The sequence below is a fragment of the Salvelinus namaycush genome, chromosome 5 (genome assembly GCF_016432855.1).
Source record: "Salvelinus namaycush isolate Seneca chromosome 5, SaNama_1.0, whole genome shotgun sequence".
NCBI classification, from domain to species: Eukaryota; Metazoa; Chordata; class Actinopteri; order Salmoniformes; family Salmonidae; genus Salvelinus; species Salvelinus namaycush.
Window position 1 is genome coordinate 38,678,980 of NC_052311.1, and position 16,803 is coordinate 38,695,782.

The window sequence follows — 16,803 nt, forward strand, 5'->3', positions numbered from 1 at the left end:
TACTTCTAAGAAAACAGGATAGGTACTGGAAAATGTCCAATAAACCACTGTGAATTGAGCCACATTTATTGTGCCAGTCAACCTACTATGTGTATTGAATACTATTCCAGAGGAAAAACCATACGACCTGGATGTTTTGGAGCCTGATAACTCTGAGGAGGACTTCGGGGAAAAAAGCACTTGTGTACTGAGTAGACTGATAACCCATTTCATTGATCCCCAATCCTTAGGTAAGGCTGTACAATGCAATATAAATGTCAATACAGACAATAGGCTGACTGGAGAGGTGAATTCCCACAGACAAAGTCCTGCAATAAGAGCTACTACGAAGCTAATATTTGCGTAAACTTTTCAGTTGTGTTCTGTAGGTGTCACCGAGTAGACTCATACTCCATTTCATTGCTCTACATTTCAACACTCCAACCTTGTTTAAGAATATCTAGTCTAAATATGGCATGACTCCACCAATTGTAACCTTCTGCATCGCTTTCAAATATAGACTTTGCTTTCGAAGGCGAAACACAAATTCCACTCTTGTGGCTAATCCTTGTTGTGGCTAGCTTCACAACACATAACCCGGTCCGGTCAAGCCATACTAGCCAGATGAAGGTAGCTGGCTGTTTATAATTGTCAGGATTTGGCCAGGATTGTTCAGGTTTTGGTCACTAGATTTCCCCATTGCACCTTTTTTGAACCTTTTGTTTTTTCCTTGCTCTAATTATTGTTTGCACCTGTGTGTCGTTTCCTTGTTGGTATTTAAACCCTGTGTGTTCCTCAGTTCTTTGCTCAGTGTTTGTATGTTAGCACCCAGCCCCAGCCTTGCTGTGAACATATATTTCTCTTGTGGATTTTCCAGAGGTTCTCTGGTTTAGTTCTTGTTTATTTTTGATTAGTCTTTTGAGGTTTGTTTTTTTCCAGCTGTTTTTTCCACTTTGTGGAGTTTCTTTGTATTTTGGAGGATATCCATTTTTGCCTCTTGGCTTTATTTTGGACGTTGTGGATTTATATTCTTTGCCTGTAGATCTTTTTCTTTTATTAAACCACCATCTCTAGTACTGCTGAGTCTGCCTCATCTTCTGGGTTCTGCCGACTATTAGTGACTGTTTCTCACACCGGGTCCTGACAATAATGTTTGTTTTGGGCAACAGGGCAACAGTAGCTGGCTAGCTAGTTTATTTCAATAGGAGAACAACAAGTGGCTACCTAGATAATACTGACTCGCATGGATTCCTAAACCATTGCTAAGAATAATGGAAATGACTGCAGTTTCTACAGGTCGTTGTTTTTTCCGGCTGGTTGCATTGGTGCTATCTAGGTACCACGCTAAAACTAGCTAGCTACTCCAGAAGTTGCTAATTACATCTGTGTCAAAGATATTTGCAAACATTTTTGTTCCTGCTCGTTTGATCCTAATCTAATTTCAAACTATCACACAGACGTTTTCCCATTTGGTCAAACAAATAATGCCTTATTACCGATGCAGTATTGTACAGCTTTGACAGTGTTCGTAATGGTGGCGCTTGGCTTGCATGTGCAAATTTGGCACACACAACATTCTATAATAGAATTGTGTTATTTGAGCGTCAAGTGTATATTGTTTTTGACATGCAAAGACCCAAACGCGATCCATATTTGACACATCAAATAGCACTATTCGACTGGTCAAATAAGCTTGTTGACCAATCAGGACCTGAATATGACTGCACGTCACATAAGAATTGAACGCGTTCATTACTTGTTTACGTAGTTATTACACATTGATTAGCGATTCGTATGCTATGATGCTGGTAACGTTTTGTCTTGCGCACCTGCCACTGCTGCACGAAGCAGACACTTCCCCACGCTCTGGGACAGTGCAAACAATGTTCTTCCCCAAAAACATAGCAAAACGACACAATCTGTTTCAGTAGCTATAGTTAGTTAGCTAACTATCTAGCTAGGTATCATCTAAAATACCCCTAATTTATAAAAGTGTTCTTATTTGGTTAATAATGATCGGACCGACCTATGTGACGCTAGCAGCAATAAGGATTAGCAACAACAGTGGAATTTGAACTTCACTTTCAAAATAAAGGTCCCTCATTGAAAGTGATTCAAATTAATACAAATAGTGGAATTATGCCATATTTGGAAAAGATCATGCTAAAGACTGGAATGTTGTTATATAAATTCAACAAAATACAATAATTTGTTAATTAAAAAAAACATCTGTAGAAATCACACTGTGTCTTTATTAGACTTTAGAAGAGCCTTACCTATACAGCCTTACACAATTTCATTGATCCACAATCCATGGGTATCAGTCTACTCAGGGACACCCACATAACACAACTGTCAAGAGATTAAACACATATTTGCATTGTAGCTCATATTGCGGTACTCAGAAACCACTGTGAAATTAGCCACATTTATTGTACCAGTCAACCTACTATGTGTATTGAACACCATTCCAAAGGAAAAACAATACAACGTGGATGTTTTGGAATCTGATAACTCTGAGGACTTTGGTGGAAAAAGCACTTGTAGACTGATACCCCATTTCATTGATCCACAATCCATAGGTATGGCTGTATTGTACAGTGAAATATGTATGCCCCCAATGCAATTCTGAAGTCTAATACATCCACGGTGCGATTTCAACAGATTTATATTTTTTGTTGTCAATTTAACTAATTATTGTACCTTGTTGAAATCATATAACAACATTCCAAGCTTGTTTGTCTCCCAGTCTCCACTGAGTAGAATTGTCATGTCAGTAGTGTTGCTACTGCAAAACCTCTCAAATGACAACTGAAGTGGAAAACGATCAGAACGAGACTCCTCTGAGGCAGGGGGGAAAAAACTAACAGAGTAGAAAGCTAATGACTTTTAAATGAGCAATGGTGCAGTTCCTACGTTTAATCCTCACAGGAATGATCTACAGAATACAAAACCAAATCAAACAGCCCATAATAGTACAAGCACAGCTTATAGTCATAATAAGTTGTAGGAGCGCTGAACATCTTTGATACAACTGACCTAGCTATAAGAAGTTTCAAATGAATAAATACACAAATGGTTGACTACCACACAGCGGTCCTCCACAACTACACACACGGTTCATTTAAGTATATTGAAGGAAAAGTAGGCATCAATGGACCTACCCCAATTGCTCTACAAACTATAAAAAGGTAACTAGAATGTACTAATGGTGTTATGTGGAAGTAGATAACACCCCCTTGTGGCCAACAGCATTACCTTCAGTGTAATGTCATGTTACAAATAGTAGTCTATGATAAACGACCAGTTCAAGGGATATATGGTTTCATGCCACTAGTAGCACAGGCAAAGGTCACTTCAAGGCAAAATGACGTCTTGCATTGCCTGCAAGCAGTATCATCTTACACTTCTAGAAGTTCTGTGCTTCAAACATGATGTAAATCGTTACATATCACATTAATCTGTACCTAACTTCTCTACAAAAAAAAACAACATGTGACATTACAGTAAATATACATGAGGAAAAAGAGGGAACCAGGCATCACATTTCAAAATCCAAAGCTAATTTTAAGTTAATTGAACAGTTAACATTGTGTTAAAATGTATTAACTGGCCTCCAAAACACAGAAGAAACTCAGCAGGCAGTAGTGAATTTGTATCAGTGCTTAAATGAGAATAAATGTAAAAGGAACATTCAAAGGCCAATCAAAAATGCAAGCTCACGATTAATTATTTTCCTAAAGCACATGGTCATTTAGCTTGGAAAATCAAAGTCTAGTACCATTCAGTTCAAAAAGAATACCAGAATAAATTCATTATCACATTTACACCCTCTCTCTGCCTCACTGACACTCTCTCTTAAACATAGTGAGAAATAAATATACAAAAGCAAGTCTGAGTTTAAATCCAACAATCAATCTGAACACTTTTTGTGCCTAAGAAGAAGAAAAAAAAGAGGTCCAACAGATTACGATGTCTGTAGTGGGAAACAGCCCACCACACCCGGCCAAACACACAGAAATACAAATCATAGAAAAAGGAACATAGAATGCCCACCCAAATCACACCCTGACCAAACCAAAATAGAGACATAAAAAGCTCTCTACAGTCAGGGCGTGACAAATATTTTGATTTGTTTAACACTTTTTTGGGGTTATTATATGATTCCATTTCTATTATTTCATACTTTCGATGTTTTCACTATTATTCTACAATGTAGAAAATAGTCAAAGAAAAACCCTTGAATTGTCAGGTTTTGGCCAGGACTATTCAGGTTTTGGTCACTAGATGCCCCCATTGCGCCTTTTTGAACCTTTTGTTTTTCCCTTGTTCTAGTTATTGTTTGCACCTGTGCCTCATTTCCTTGTAGGTATTTAAACCCTTAGTGTTCATCAGTTCTTTGCTCTGTGTTTGTATGTTAGCACCCAGCCCCAGCCATGCTGTGAACATATTTTTCTCTAGTTGGATTTTCCTGAGGTACTCTGGTTTTGTTCTTGTTTATTTTTGATTAGTCATTTGAGGTTGTTTTTTCCCTGCTGTTCTTACCACTTTGTGGATTTTCATTGTATTTTGGAGGATATTCATTTTTTCTCTTGGCTTTACTTTTGACGTTGTGGATTTATATTTTTTTGCCTGAAGATCTTTTACCTTGATTAAACCCCCGTCTCTAGTACTGCTGTGTCTGCCTCATCTTCTGGGTTCTGCCGACTATTAGTGACTGTTTCTCACACCGGGTCCTGACAGAAACACAGAGCCATTAAAATGAACCCAGAGGCAGCCAGTACCCAGGATTTTTTTTCCATGCTGTCCCACCACGAGGGGACTGTCCAACGCCACGAAGCTGCTCTGGTTCAGCAAGAGGCCTTATTGGCTAGACATTCTCAACTTCTGTCGGAGATGCTGTCTTCCATAAAGCAGATTTCTGATCGACTTTCCCCGGCAACCGCTTCTGCCCCAGTACATCAGATTCAAGTGCCCGTGGCAGTTAACCCCCTGGCTGAACCTCGTCTGCCGCCTCCCCAACGGTTCTCAGGTGATCCGAGTGTTTGTAAGGGGTTTTTCACCCAATGTTCTCTCTCCTTCGAGCTGCAACCCTCGTCGTTTCCCACCGACCGGTCCAGGCTAGCATATATCATCACCCTGCTGTCGGAAAAAGCCCTAGCCTGGGCTACTGCTGTGTGGGATGCCCAAAGTCCCTGCTGTGCCAGCTACTCTACCTTTGCTGAAGAATTCAAGCGAGTGTTTCAAGGTCCTACCAGCGGCCCTGACTCAGCCAAACAGCTCCTGACTCTCCGCCAAGGTCGGCGCAGCGTGATGGACTATGCCATCCAGTTCCGCACGGTGGCAGCAGCGAGTGGCTGGAACGACGAGGCGCTCACAGTGTGCTTTTTGAAGGGTCTTTCCGACACCATCCAAGATGAACTGGCCACTCGGGAACCTCCGGACAACCTCGAGTCCCTGATCAAGTTGGCCTCGCGCATAGACCAGCGTCTGAGAGAGAGAGAGCTCAACCGTAGACCTCTCACCCTAGCTCCTATCGGTCCCAGCTCCGAGTCTCCACCTTTATCCTCGCTGGCTCCACCGGAACCCATGCAGGTTGGACGCATCTCCCAGGCTGAGAAAGACCGCCGGATGAGGGAGCGATGCTGTCTATATTGCGGCAAACCGGGCCATTTCCGCTCCACGTGTCCCGGGCTCCAGGGAAACGCACTGTCCCGTGCAGGCCTGGGAGGACTGTAACGGGAAACATAACCTCCTCCCATCCATCCAACTCCCGCCTGCTCAATCCAGTCACCCTTTCCTGGGACAACCACGAGCTTCCCCTTCAAGCCTTGGTAGACTCTGGAGCCACAGGTAACTTCATGGATGGTGTCTGGGCGAAGGAGAATGGCGTTCCCTCTGAACCTCTAAGTGACCCCATTAGGGTTACTACGTTGGATGGAAGCCCTTTGGGATCTGGACTTGTCACTCGTGTCACTAACCCCTTGCGACTTTCAGTTTCCCAACACCAGGTAGTGATGAACTTTCATCTGATCTCCTGTTCCGAGTTCCCTCTCGTCCTTGGATACCCCTGGCTTCACAGCCATAACCCTCACATCGACTGGTCTGTGGGTACTATCAAGCAGTGGGGTCCTACATGCCAAGCCACTTGTATCTTCCCGAGTTCCCCGAGTTCCCCTCCCGAGTCTCTAGAATCCATCGACCTGTCCCGAGTTCCCGAGTGTTACCATGACCTCAAACCGGTATTTAGCAAACAGAGGGCCACCAGACTACCACCCCATAGACCTTACGATTGCCCCATCGACCTGTTTCCGGGCACCTGCCCCCCCAGGGGTCGGATCTTTTCCCTATCTCCTCCCGAACGAGCTGCTATGGATACCTACATCAAGGACGCTCTGGCAGCAGGCCTCATGCGTCCATCCACCTCGCCGGCGGGAGCAGGGTTTTTCTTTGTGGCCAAAAAAGACGGTGGATTACGTCCTTGCATCGACTACCGGGGACTCAATGCCATAACCGTCCATAACCGCTACCCACTACCCCTTATGGCCACAGCCTTTGAGCAGCTCCAGGAAGCAGTTGTCTTCACTAAGCTTGACCTGCGGAACGCATACCATCTTGTGCGGATAAGACCCGGTGATGAGTGGAAGACCGCTTTCAACATGCCTACTGGTCACTACGAATACTTGGTAATGCCCTTCGGCCTGACCAACGCCCCGGCTGTGTTCCAAGCGCTCATAAACGATGTGCTTAGGGATATGCTTAACATCTTCGTGTTTGTTTACTTGGATGACATCCTCATCTTTTCGAGCTCCCTTCAAGAACACACTAAGCATGTCAGACAAGTACTCAAACGCCTCCTAGACAGCCATTTGTACGTTAAGCCGGAAAAATGTGAATTCCATTCCTCCCGAGTACAATTCCTGGGATTTGTAGTGGAACCCGGTCGAGTCCAGATGGACCCCAGGAAGGTAGGGGCGGTAGCGGATTGGCCCACCCCCAAGTCCGTTAAGGAAGTTCAGCGTTTCCTGGGCTTCACTAACTTTTACCGCAAGTTCATCAAGAACTTCAGCTTGGTGGCAGCCCCTCTCTCAGCTTTAACCAAGGGTGGCAACGCAAGGTTTCTATGGGGAGAAGAAGTTGAGACGGCCTTCCAAGGACTCAAGCAGCGCATCCTCTCTGCTCCCATCCTGACACTACCGACGGCGGATGAACCTTTTGTGGTGGAGGTAGACGCATCAGAGGTTGGTGTTGGAGCTGTCCTGTCTCAGAGGGGTGAAGACAAGAGGCTTCACCCTTGCGCCTTCTTCTCTCACCGGCTTACCCCGGCCGAGAGGTACTACGATGTGGGGGATCGTGAACTCCTAGCGGTTAAGATGGCATTGAAGGAATGGAGACACTGGCTCGAGGGGGCTTCTCAACCGTTTCAAGTGCTTACGGACCACAAAAATCTGGAGTATATCCAGCAGGCGAAGCGGTTGAACTCCAGACAAGCTCGATGGTCTCTTTTCTTCAATCGATTCCAGTTTATCCTCACCTATAGACCCGGGTCGAAGAATCTCAAACCGGACGCCTTGTCACGAGTCTACGCTCCTGCCGTTTGAGAAGATGCTGACATGCCTGTCCTTCCTGCCGCTAAGATCGTGGCTCCGATCTCGTGGCAAGTTGAGGATACCGTGAAACGAGCTCAAGCCATCGAACCGGGTCCTAAAGGAGGTCCTGCCAATCGGTTGTTTGTTCCCAAGGCAGCGAGGACCCAGGTCCTTCTGTGGGGGCACTCCTCTCGCCTCACCTGTCACCCAGGCGTAGGTCGCACCTTGGAGTTCATCCAGCGTAAGTTCTGGTGGCCCACCATAAAAGAAGACGTTGCCACTTTCGTCAAGGCCTGTCCCGTGTGCTGCCAGGGCAAATCTTCTCACCTCCGCCCTCAAGGACTCCTTCACCCTTTATCTATTCCCCACCGACCCTGGTCCCATATCTCATTGGACTTTATTACTGGCCTTCCTCCGTCCCATGGTAATACTACTATCCTAGTCATCATCGACAGGTTTTCTAAGGCGGCCAGGTTCGTCCCCTTGACTAAATTACCTTCTGCCAAGGAAACGGCTGAGTTGGTGATTAACCATGTGTTCCGAGTCTTCGGCATTCCGCAAGATATGGTTTCCGACAGAGGTCCCCAGTTTGCCTCAAGGTTTTGGAAGGCCTTCTGCCAACTCATAGGGGCCACTGCCAGTCTATCTTCAGGGTACCATCCGGAGTCCAACGGCCAAACCGAGAGGATGAATCAAGAGCTGGAAACCACCCTCAGATGTATGGTCTCCAACAACCCGTCCACATGGTCGTCCTTCATGGTTTGGGCCGAGTACGCGCACAACACCTTGTGCTCCTCCTCCACTGGTATGTCCCCGCACGAGTGTCAGTTTGGCTATGCTCCTCCATTGTTCCCGGACCAGGAGGCAGAAGTCAGAGTGCCTTCAGCCTTGAGGTTCATCAGACGCTGTCGGCTTACGTGGAAGAAGGCCCGTCTTAATCTTCTGCGTTCCTCACAGCGGTACCAACGACAAGCCAACAGACGTCGCCGTCCCGGGCCTACCCTGCGCCTCGGCCAGAGAGTATGGCTCTCAACTAAGAATTTACCGCTACGGGTGGAGTCTCGCAAGCTGTCCCAGAAATTCATCGGTCCCTTTAAGGTTGCCAGGAGAGTGAACCCCGTTACTTTTCGCCTGCACTTACCCAGATCCCTTAAGATTCAATCAATCAATCAATTTTATTTTATATAGCCCTTCGTACATCAGCTAATATCTCGAAGTGCTGTACAGAAACCCAGCCTAAAACCCCAAACAGCTAGTAATGCAGGTGTAGAAGCACGGTGGCTAGGAAAAACTCCCTAGAAAGGCCAAAACCTAGGAAGAAACCTAGAGAGGAACCAGGCTATGAGGGGTGGCCAGTCCTCTTCTGGCTGTGCCGGGTGGAGATTATAACAGAACTATGCCAAGATGTTCAAAAATGTTCATAAGTGACAAGCATGGTCAAATAATAATCATGAATAATTTTCAGTTGGCTTTTCATAGCTGATCAAGAGTTGAAAAACAACAGGTCTGGGACAGGTGGCGGTTCCATAACCGCAGGCAGAACAGCTGAAACTGGAATAGCAGCAAGGCCAGGCGGACTGGGGACAGCAAGGAGTCACCACGGGCGGCAGTCCCGACGCATGGTCCTAGGGCCCAGGTCCTCCGAGAGAAAGAAAGAGAGAAGGAGAAAATTAGAGAGAGCCAAGATTTTCAAAATGTTCATAAATGACAAGCATGGTCAAATAATAATCAGGAATAAATCTGTTGGCTTTTCATAGCCGATCATTAAGAGTTGAAAACAGCAGGTCTGGGACAGGTAGGGGTTCCATAACCGCAGGCAGAACAGTTGAAACTGGAATAGCAGCAAGGCCAGGCGGACTGGGGACAGCAAGGAGTCACCACGGCCGGTAGTCCCGACGTATGGTCCTAGGGCTCAGGTCCTCCGAGAGAAAGAAAGAGAGAAGGAGAAAATTAGAGAGAGCCAAGATTTTCAAAATGTTCATAAATGACAAGCATGGTCAAATAATAATCAGGAATAAATCTCAGTTGGCTTTTCATAGCCGATCATTAAGAGTTGAAAACAGCAGGTCTGGGACAGGTAGGGGTTTCGTAACCGCAGGCAGAACAGTTGAAACTGGAATAGCAGCAAGGCCAGGCGGACTGGGGACAGCAAGGTGTCAGCATGCCCGGTAGTCCTGACGTATGGTCCTAGGGCTCAGGTTCTCAGAGAGAAAGAGAGAACGAGAGAATTAGAGAGAGCATACTTAAATTCACACAGGACACTGGATAAGACAGGAGAAGTACTCCAGGTATAACCAACTGACCCTAGCCCCCCGACACATAAACTACTGCAGCATAAATACTGGAGGCTGAGACAGGAGCGGTCAGGAGACACTGTGGCCCCATCCGAAGAAACCCCCGGACAGGGCCAAACAGGAAGGATATAACCCCACCCACTTTGCCAAAGCACAGCCCCCGCACCACTAGAGGGATATCCTCAACCACCAACTTACAATCCTGAGACAAGGCCGAGTATAGCCCACAAAGGTCTCCACCACAGCACAAACCAAGGGGGGGCGCCAACCCAGACAGGAAGATCACGTCAGTAACTCAACCCACTCAAGTGACGCACCCCTCCTAGGGACGGCATGAAAGAGCACCAGCAAGCCAGTGACTCAGCCCCTGTAACAGGGTTAGAGGCAGAGAATCCCAGTGGAGAGAGGGGAACCGGCCTGGCAGAGACAGCAAGGGCGGTTCGTTGCTCCAGAGCCTTTCCGTTCACCTTCACACTCCTGGGCCAGACTACACTCAATCATATGACCTACTGAAGAGATAAGTCTTCAGTAAAGACTTAAAGGTTGAGACCGAGTCTGCGTCTCTCACATGGGTAGGCAGACTGTTCCATAAAAATGGAGATCTATAGGAGAAAGCCCTGCCTCCCGCTGTTTGCTTAGAAATTCTAGGGACAATTAGGAGGCCTGCGTCTTGTGACCGTAGCGTACGTATTGGTATGTACGGCAGGACCAACTCGGAAAGATAGGTAGGAGCAAGCCCATGTAACGCTTTATAGGTTAACAGTAAAACCTTGAAATCAGCCCTTGCCTTAACAGGAAGCCAGTGTAGGGAAGCTAGCACTGGAGTAATATGATCAAATTTCTTGGTTCTAGTCAGGATTCTAGCAGCCGTATTTAGCACTAACTGAAGTTTATTTAGTGCTTTATCCGGGTAGCCGGAAAGTAGAGCATTGCAGTAGTCTAACCTAGAAGTAACAAATGCATGGATTAATTTTTCTGCATCATTTTTGGACAGAAAATTTCTGATTTTTGCAATGTTACGTAGATGGAAAAAAGCTGTCCTTGAAACAGTCTTGATATGTTCGTCAAAAGAGAGATCAGGGTCAAGAGTAACGCCGAGGTCCTTCACAGTTTTATTTGAGACGACTTTACAACCATCAAGATGAATTGTCAGATTTAACAGAAGATCTCTTTGTTTCTTGGGACCTAGAACAAGCATCTCTGTTTTGTCCGAGTTTAAAAGTAGAAAGTTTTCAGCCATCCACTTCCTTATGTCTGAAACACAGGCTTCTAGCGAGGGCAATTTTGGGGCTTCACCATGTTTCATTGAAATGTACAGCTGTGTGTCATCCGCATAGCAGTGAAAGTTAACATTATGTTTTCGAATAACATCCCCAAGAGGTAAAATATATAGTGAAAACAATAGTGGTCCTAAAACGGAACCTTGAGGAACACCGAAATGTACAGTTGATTTGTCAGAGGACAGACCATTCACAGAGACAAACTGATATCTTTCCGACAGGTAAGATCTAAACCAGGCCAGAACTTGTCCGTGTAGACCAATTTGGGTTTCCAGTCTCTCCAAAAGAATGTGGTGATCGATGGTGTCAAAGGCAGCACTAAGGTCTAGTAGCACGAGGACAGATGCAGAGCCTCGGTCTGACGCCATTAAAAGGTCATTTACCACCTTCACAAGTGCAGTCTCAGTGCTATGATGGGGTCTAAAACCAGACTGAAGCATTTCGTATACATTGTTTGTCTTCAGAAAGGCAGTGAGTTGCTGCGCAATAGCTTTTTCTAAAATTTTTGAGAGGAATGGAAGATTCGATATAGGCCGATAGTTTTTTATATTTTCCGGGTCAAGGTTTGGCTTTTTCAAGAGAGGCTTTATCACTGCCACTTTTAGTGAGTTTGGTACACATCCGGTGGATAGAGAGCTGTTTATTATGTTCAACATAGGAGGGCCAAGCACAGGAAGCAGCTCCTTCAGCAGTTTAGTAGGAATAGGATCCAGTATGCAGCTTGAAGGTTTAGAGGCCATGATTATTTTCATCATTGTGTCAAGAGATATAGTACTAAAACACTTAAGTGTCTCTCCCGATCCCAGGCCCTCGCAGAGCTGTGCAGATCCAGGACAGCTAAGCCCTGGAGGAATACGCAGATTCAAAGAGGAGTCCGTAATTTGCTTTCTAATGGTCATGATCTTTTCCTCAAAGAAGTTCATGAATTTATTACTGCTGAAGTGAAAGCCATCCTCTCTTGGGGAATGCTGCTTTTTAGTTAGCTTTGCAACAGTATCAAAAAGAAATTTTGGATTGTTCTTATTTTCCTCGATTAAGTTGGAAAAGTAGGATGATCGAGCAGCAGTGAGGGCTCTTCGGTACTGCACGGTACTGTCTTTCCAAGCTAGTCGGAAGACTTCCAGTTTGGTGTGGCGCCATTTCCGTTCCAATTTCCTGGAAGCTTGCTTCAAAGCTCGGGTATTTTCTGTATACCAGGGAGCTAGTTTCTTATGACAAATGTTTTTCGTTTTTAGGGGTGCAACTGCATCTAGGGTATTGCGCAAGGTTAAATTGAGTTCCTCAGTTAAGTGGTTAACTGATTTTTGTCCTCTGACGTCCTTGGGTAGGCAGAAGGAGTCTGGAAGGGCATCAAGGAATTTTTGTGTTGTCTGAGAATTTATAGCACGACTTTTGATGCTCCTTGGTTGGGGTCTGAGCAGATTATTTGTTGCGATTGCAAACGTAATAAAATGGTGGTCCGATAGTCCAGGATTATGTGGAAAAACATTAAGATCTACAACATTTATTCCATGGGACAAAACTAGGTCCAGAGTATGACTGTGGCAGTGAGTAGGTCCAGAGACATGTTGGACAAAACCCACTGAGTCGATGATGGCTCCGAAAGACTTTTGGAGTGGGTCTGTGGACTTCTCCATGTGAATATTAAAATCACCAAAAATTAGAATATGATCTGCTATGACTACAAGGTCTGATAGGAATTCAGGAAACTCAGAGAGGAACGCTGTATATGGCCCAGGAGGCCTGTAAACAGTAGCTATAAAAAGTGATTGAGTAGGCTGCATAGATTTCATGACTAGAAGCTCAAAAGACGAAAACGCCATTTTTTTTTTTTGTAAATTGAAATTTGCTATCGTAAATGTTAGCAACACCTCCGCCTTTGCGGGATGCACGGGGGATATGGTCACTAGTGTAACCAGGAGGTGAGGCCTCATTTAACACAGTAAATTCATCAGGCTTAAGCCATGTTTCAGTCAGGCCAATCACATCAAGATTATGATCAGTGATTAGTTCATTGACTATGACTGCCTTTGAAGTGAGGGATCTAACATTAAGTAACCCTATTTTGAGATGTGAGGTATCACGATCTCTTTCAATAATGGCAGGAATGGAGGAGGTCTTTATCCTAATAAGATTGCTAAGGCGAACACCGCCATGTTTAGTTTTGCCCAACCTAGGTCGAGGCACAGACACAGTCTCAATGGGTATGGCTGAGCTGACTACACTGACTGTGCTATTGGCAGACTCCACTAAGCTGGCAGGTTGGCTAACAGCCTGCTGCCTGGCCTGCACCCTATTTCATTGTGGGGCTAGAGGAGTTAGAGCCCTATCTATGTTGGTAGATAAGATGAGAGTACCCCTCCAGCTAGGATGGAGTCCGTCACTCCTCAGCAGGTCAGGCTTGGTCCTGTTTGTGGGTGAGTCCCAGAAAGAGGGCCAATTATCTACAAATTCTATCTTTTGGGAGGGGCAGAAAACAGTTTTCAACCAGCGATTGAGTGCTGAGACTCTGCTGTAGAGCTCGTCACTCCCCCTAACTGGGAGGGGGCCAGAGACAATTACTCGATGCCGACACATCTTTCTAGCTGATTTACACGCTGAAGCTATGTTGCACTTGGTGACCTCTGACTGTTTCATCCTAACATCGTTGGTGCCGACGTGGATAACAATATCTCTATACTCTCTACACTCGCCAGATTTAGCTTTAGCCAGCACCATCTTTAGATTAGCCTTAACGTCGGTAGCCCTGCCCCCTGGTAAACAGTGTATGATCGCTGGGTGATTCGTTTTAAGTCTAATACTGCGGGTAATGGAGTCGCCAATGACTAGGGTTTTCAATTTGTCAGAGCTAATGGTGGGAGCCTTCGGCGTCTCAGACCCCGTAACGGGAGGAGTAGAGACAAGAGAAGACTCAGACTCAGACTCCGACTCGCTACATAATGGGGAGAACCGGTTGAAAGTTTCTGTCGGCTGAATGAGCGACACCGGTTGAGCATTCCAACAGCATTTCCCTCCAGAAGCCATGAGAAAGTTGTCCGGCTGCGGGGACTGTGCGGGGGGATTTATACTAACGTTACTATCTGTACTTACTGGTGGCACAGACGCTGTTTCTTCCTTTCCTACACTGAAATTACCCTTGCCTAACGATTGCGTCTGAAGCTGGGCTTGTAGCACAGCTATTCTCGCCGTAAGGCGATCGTTCTCCTGTATATTATGAGTACAGCGACTGCAATTAGAAGACATCATGTTAATGTTACTACTTAGCTTCGGCTGTTGAAGGTGTTGACGAACCATGTCCAGATAAAGCGTCCGGAGTGAAAAAGTTGAATGAGGGAAAAAAGTTGCGATGGAAAAACTAAAAATATAAACGGTAATTAAAAACAAAAACAAAACAAAAAACGTAAAGTTGTCAGCTAGCAAAGTAAAGTAAAGTTGGCAGCAAAACGCACAGCAACAAAACGCACAGCAACACGTCTGCAGATTAATCCCACGTTTCACATTTCTTTATTAAAACCTGTTGTTTTTTCTCCCCTTATCCCGGCAGGCAGACCTCCCCCTCCGCCCCGTGTCATCGGAGGCCAGTCGGCTTATACCGTCCATCGGATACTGGATTCCCGCCGGGTGCAGCGGTCCTGGCAGTATCTGGTGGACTGGGAAGGCTACGGTCCCGAGGAGCGCTCCTGGGTTCCGGCCAAAGACATACTGGACCCTGACCTCATTCGTCAGTTCAGGGCCCTCCACCCTGAGAAGGCTGGTAGGAACGTCAGGAGCCGTTCCTAGGAGGGGGATTCTGTCAGGTTTTGGCCAGGACTATTCAGGTTTTGGTCACTAGAGGCCCCCATTGCGCCTTTTTGAACCTTTTGTTTTTCCCTTGTTCTAGTTATTGTTTGCACCTGTGCCTCATTTCCTTGTAGGTATTTAAACCCTTAGTGTTCATCAGTTCTTTGCTCTGTGTTTGTATGTTAGCACCCAGCCCCAGCCATGCTGTGAACATATTTTTCTCTAGTTGGATTTTCCTGAGGTACTCTGGTTTTGTTCTTGTTTATTTTTGATTAGTCATTTGAGGTTGTTTTTTCCCTGCTGTTCTTACCACTTTGTGGATTTTCATTGTATTTTGGAGGATATTCATTTTTTCTCTTGGCTTTACTTTTGACGTTGTGGATTTATATTTTTTGCCTGAAGATCTTTTACCTTGATTAAACCACCGTCTCTAGTACTGCTGTGTCTGCCTCATCTTCTGGGTTCTGCCGACTATTAGTGACTGTTTCTCACACCGGGTCCTGACATGAATGAGGTGTTCTAAAACTTTTGACCAGTAGTGTATGTCAATGCAACAGGTCAAAATGGTAAGATTACAAGAAAGGGGCTCTGAGATTGTTTACTTTACAAGGTGCTTATTCCACTTAACGGGACACTGTATAATTTGATGTGTTTGAAGTATGATTCTGTATACTCATGGTTTTATGAAAACTTCCTGCCCAAGTTGCAGGAAGCTCGATTAAGAATTTTTAGGACTAAGATGTAGCATTGTGAAAACTAAGTACATGTTTATTTATTTCTTCCAGGACTGATGAATGTCCACTACCAAGTTTACCAATGATTATGTATCTCTCCCTTTGAAAGTCTTTCTGAAGCAGGAGAGCAGTTATTGAGACTGTGTACTATACAGTATAAAGGTACCTGGATCCGGCTGTTAAGGGAGCTCCCAAATTAAGTAAGGCCCGGACATCTTTTTGTTTTTACCCAACATTTTACCACACAAACTCACCTGTTATGGTGTTAATAGTGCGTTTGATTTGTGTGGGGTCTTTTTATTTTGGTTTTAGTGGATTTTTCACGGGTTAGAAAGGATGCAATTCTCTTGAATTTAAACCCAATGTAAACCTGGTACACTAAATGTTTGAAGTGTCTTTAAATAATGAGTCTGAGGTACAGGGAAAGAAAAGGGAAATAAACAGTCACTTAATGGGGTGGAACTTTGTTTCCATTGAACATGTCATACAAATAAAAGCATTTTAATTAATTATCTGAAGAGTGCTTTTTGATGACCTCTGTTCTGACTTTTTGGTGAGGTCTGATCACCCTCACTAGAAAGGCTAGAGACCGGGGGGTTGACTTGAATATAATATGTAAACACTGATAATTAGGAAGAAGTTTATCATTTATCAATAGTCCTATGTGTGATTCTGATCAAGAGATGGACCGAGAGAGAGCGCTGCCCCTGAATGAGGGACACCTGTCTCTAGTCTATTTTACAATTACTTGAATTACCTTATGGGATACAATTATTTAAAGATGGAGTTATAAAGGGTTGTAGCTATCAACTGCCTTTTCTTTCATGCTTTTTCCTCTCAGGAGCGACATGGGTCCATGTAGAGTGAGCATGGAGAGAGATCCAGTCCAAACTTCTCTCATGCTGCTGGGGTACTGGTAGGGAAATGGACAAAGACATAATGACTGTAAAGGACAGTGGCGGCTCAGATGAGAGACATTATCAAGGGCCATCCACTTTGAGCATGTGCCATTAAAAGGAAAAACTGAAACACTATCTGAAGATGAACATGAAACGGCAGGAAAGGAAGAATGAGTGCCGTGAAGGGGGGTGGTCAATTGTGCCCGTAATTGATTTAGGCTTGTCCAAAATTGATTATTTGGGTTAAT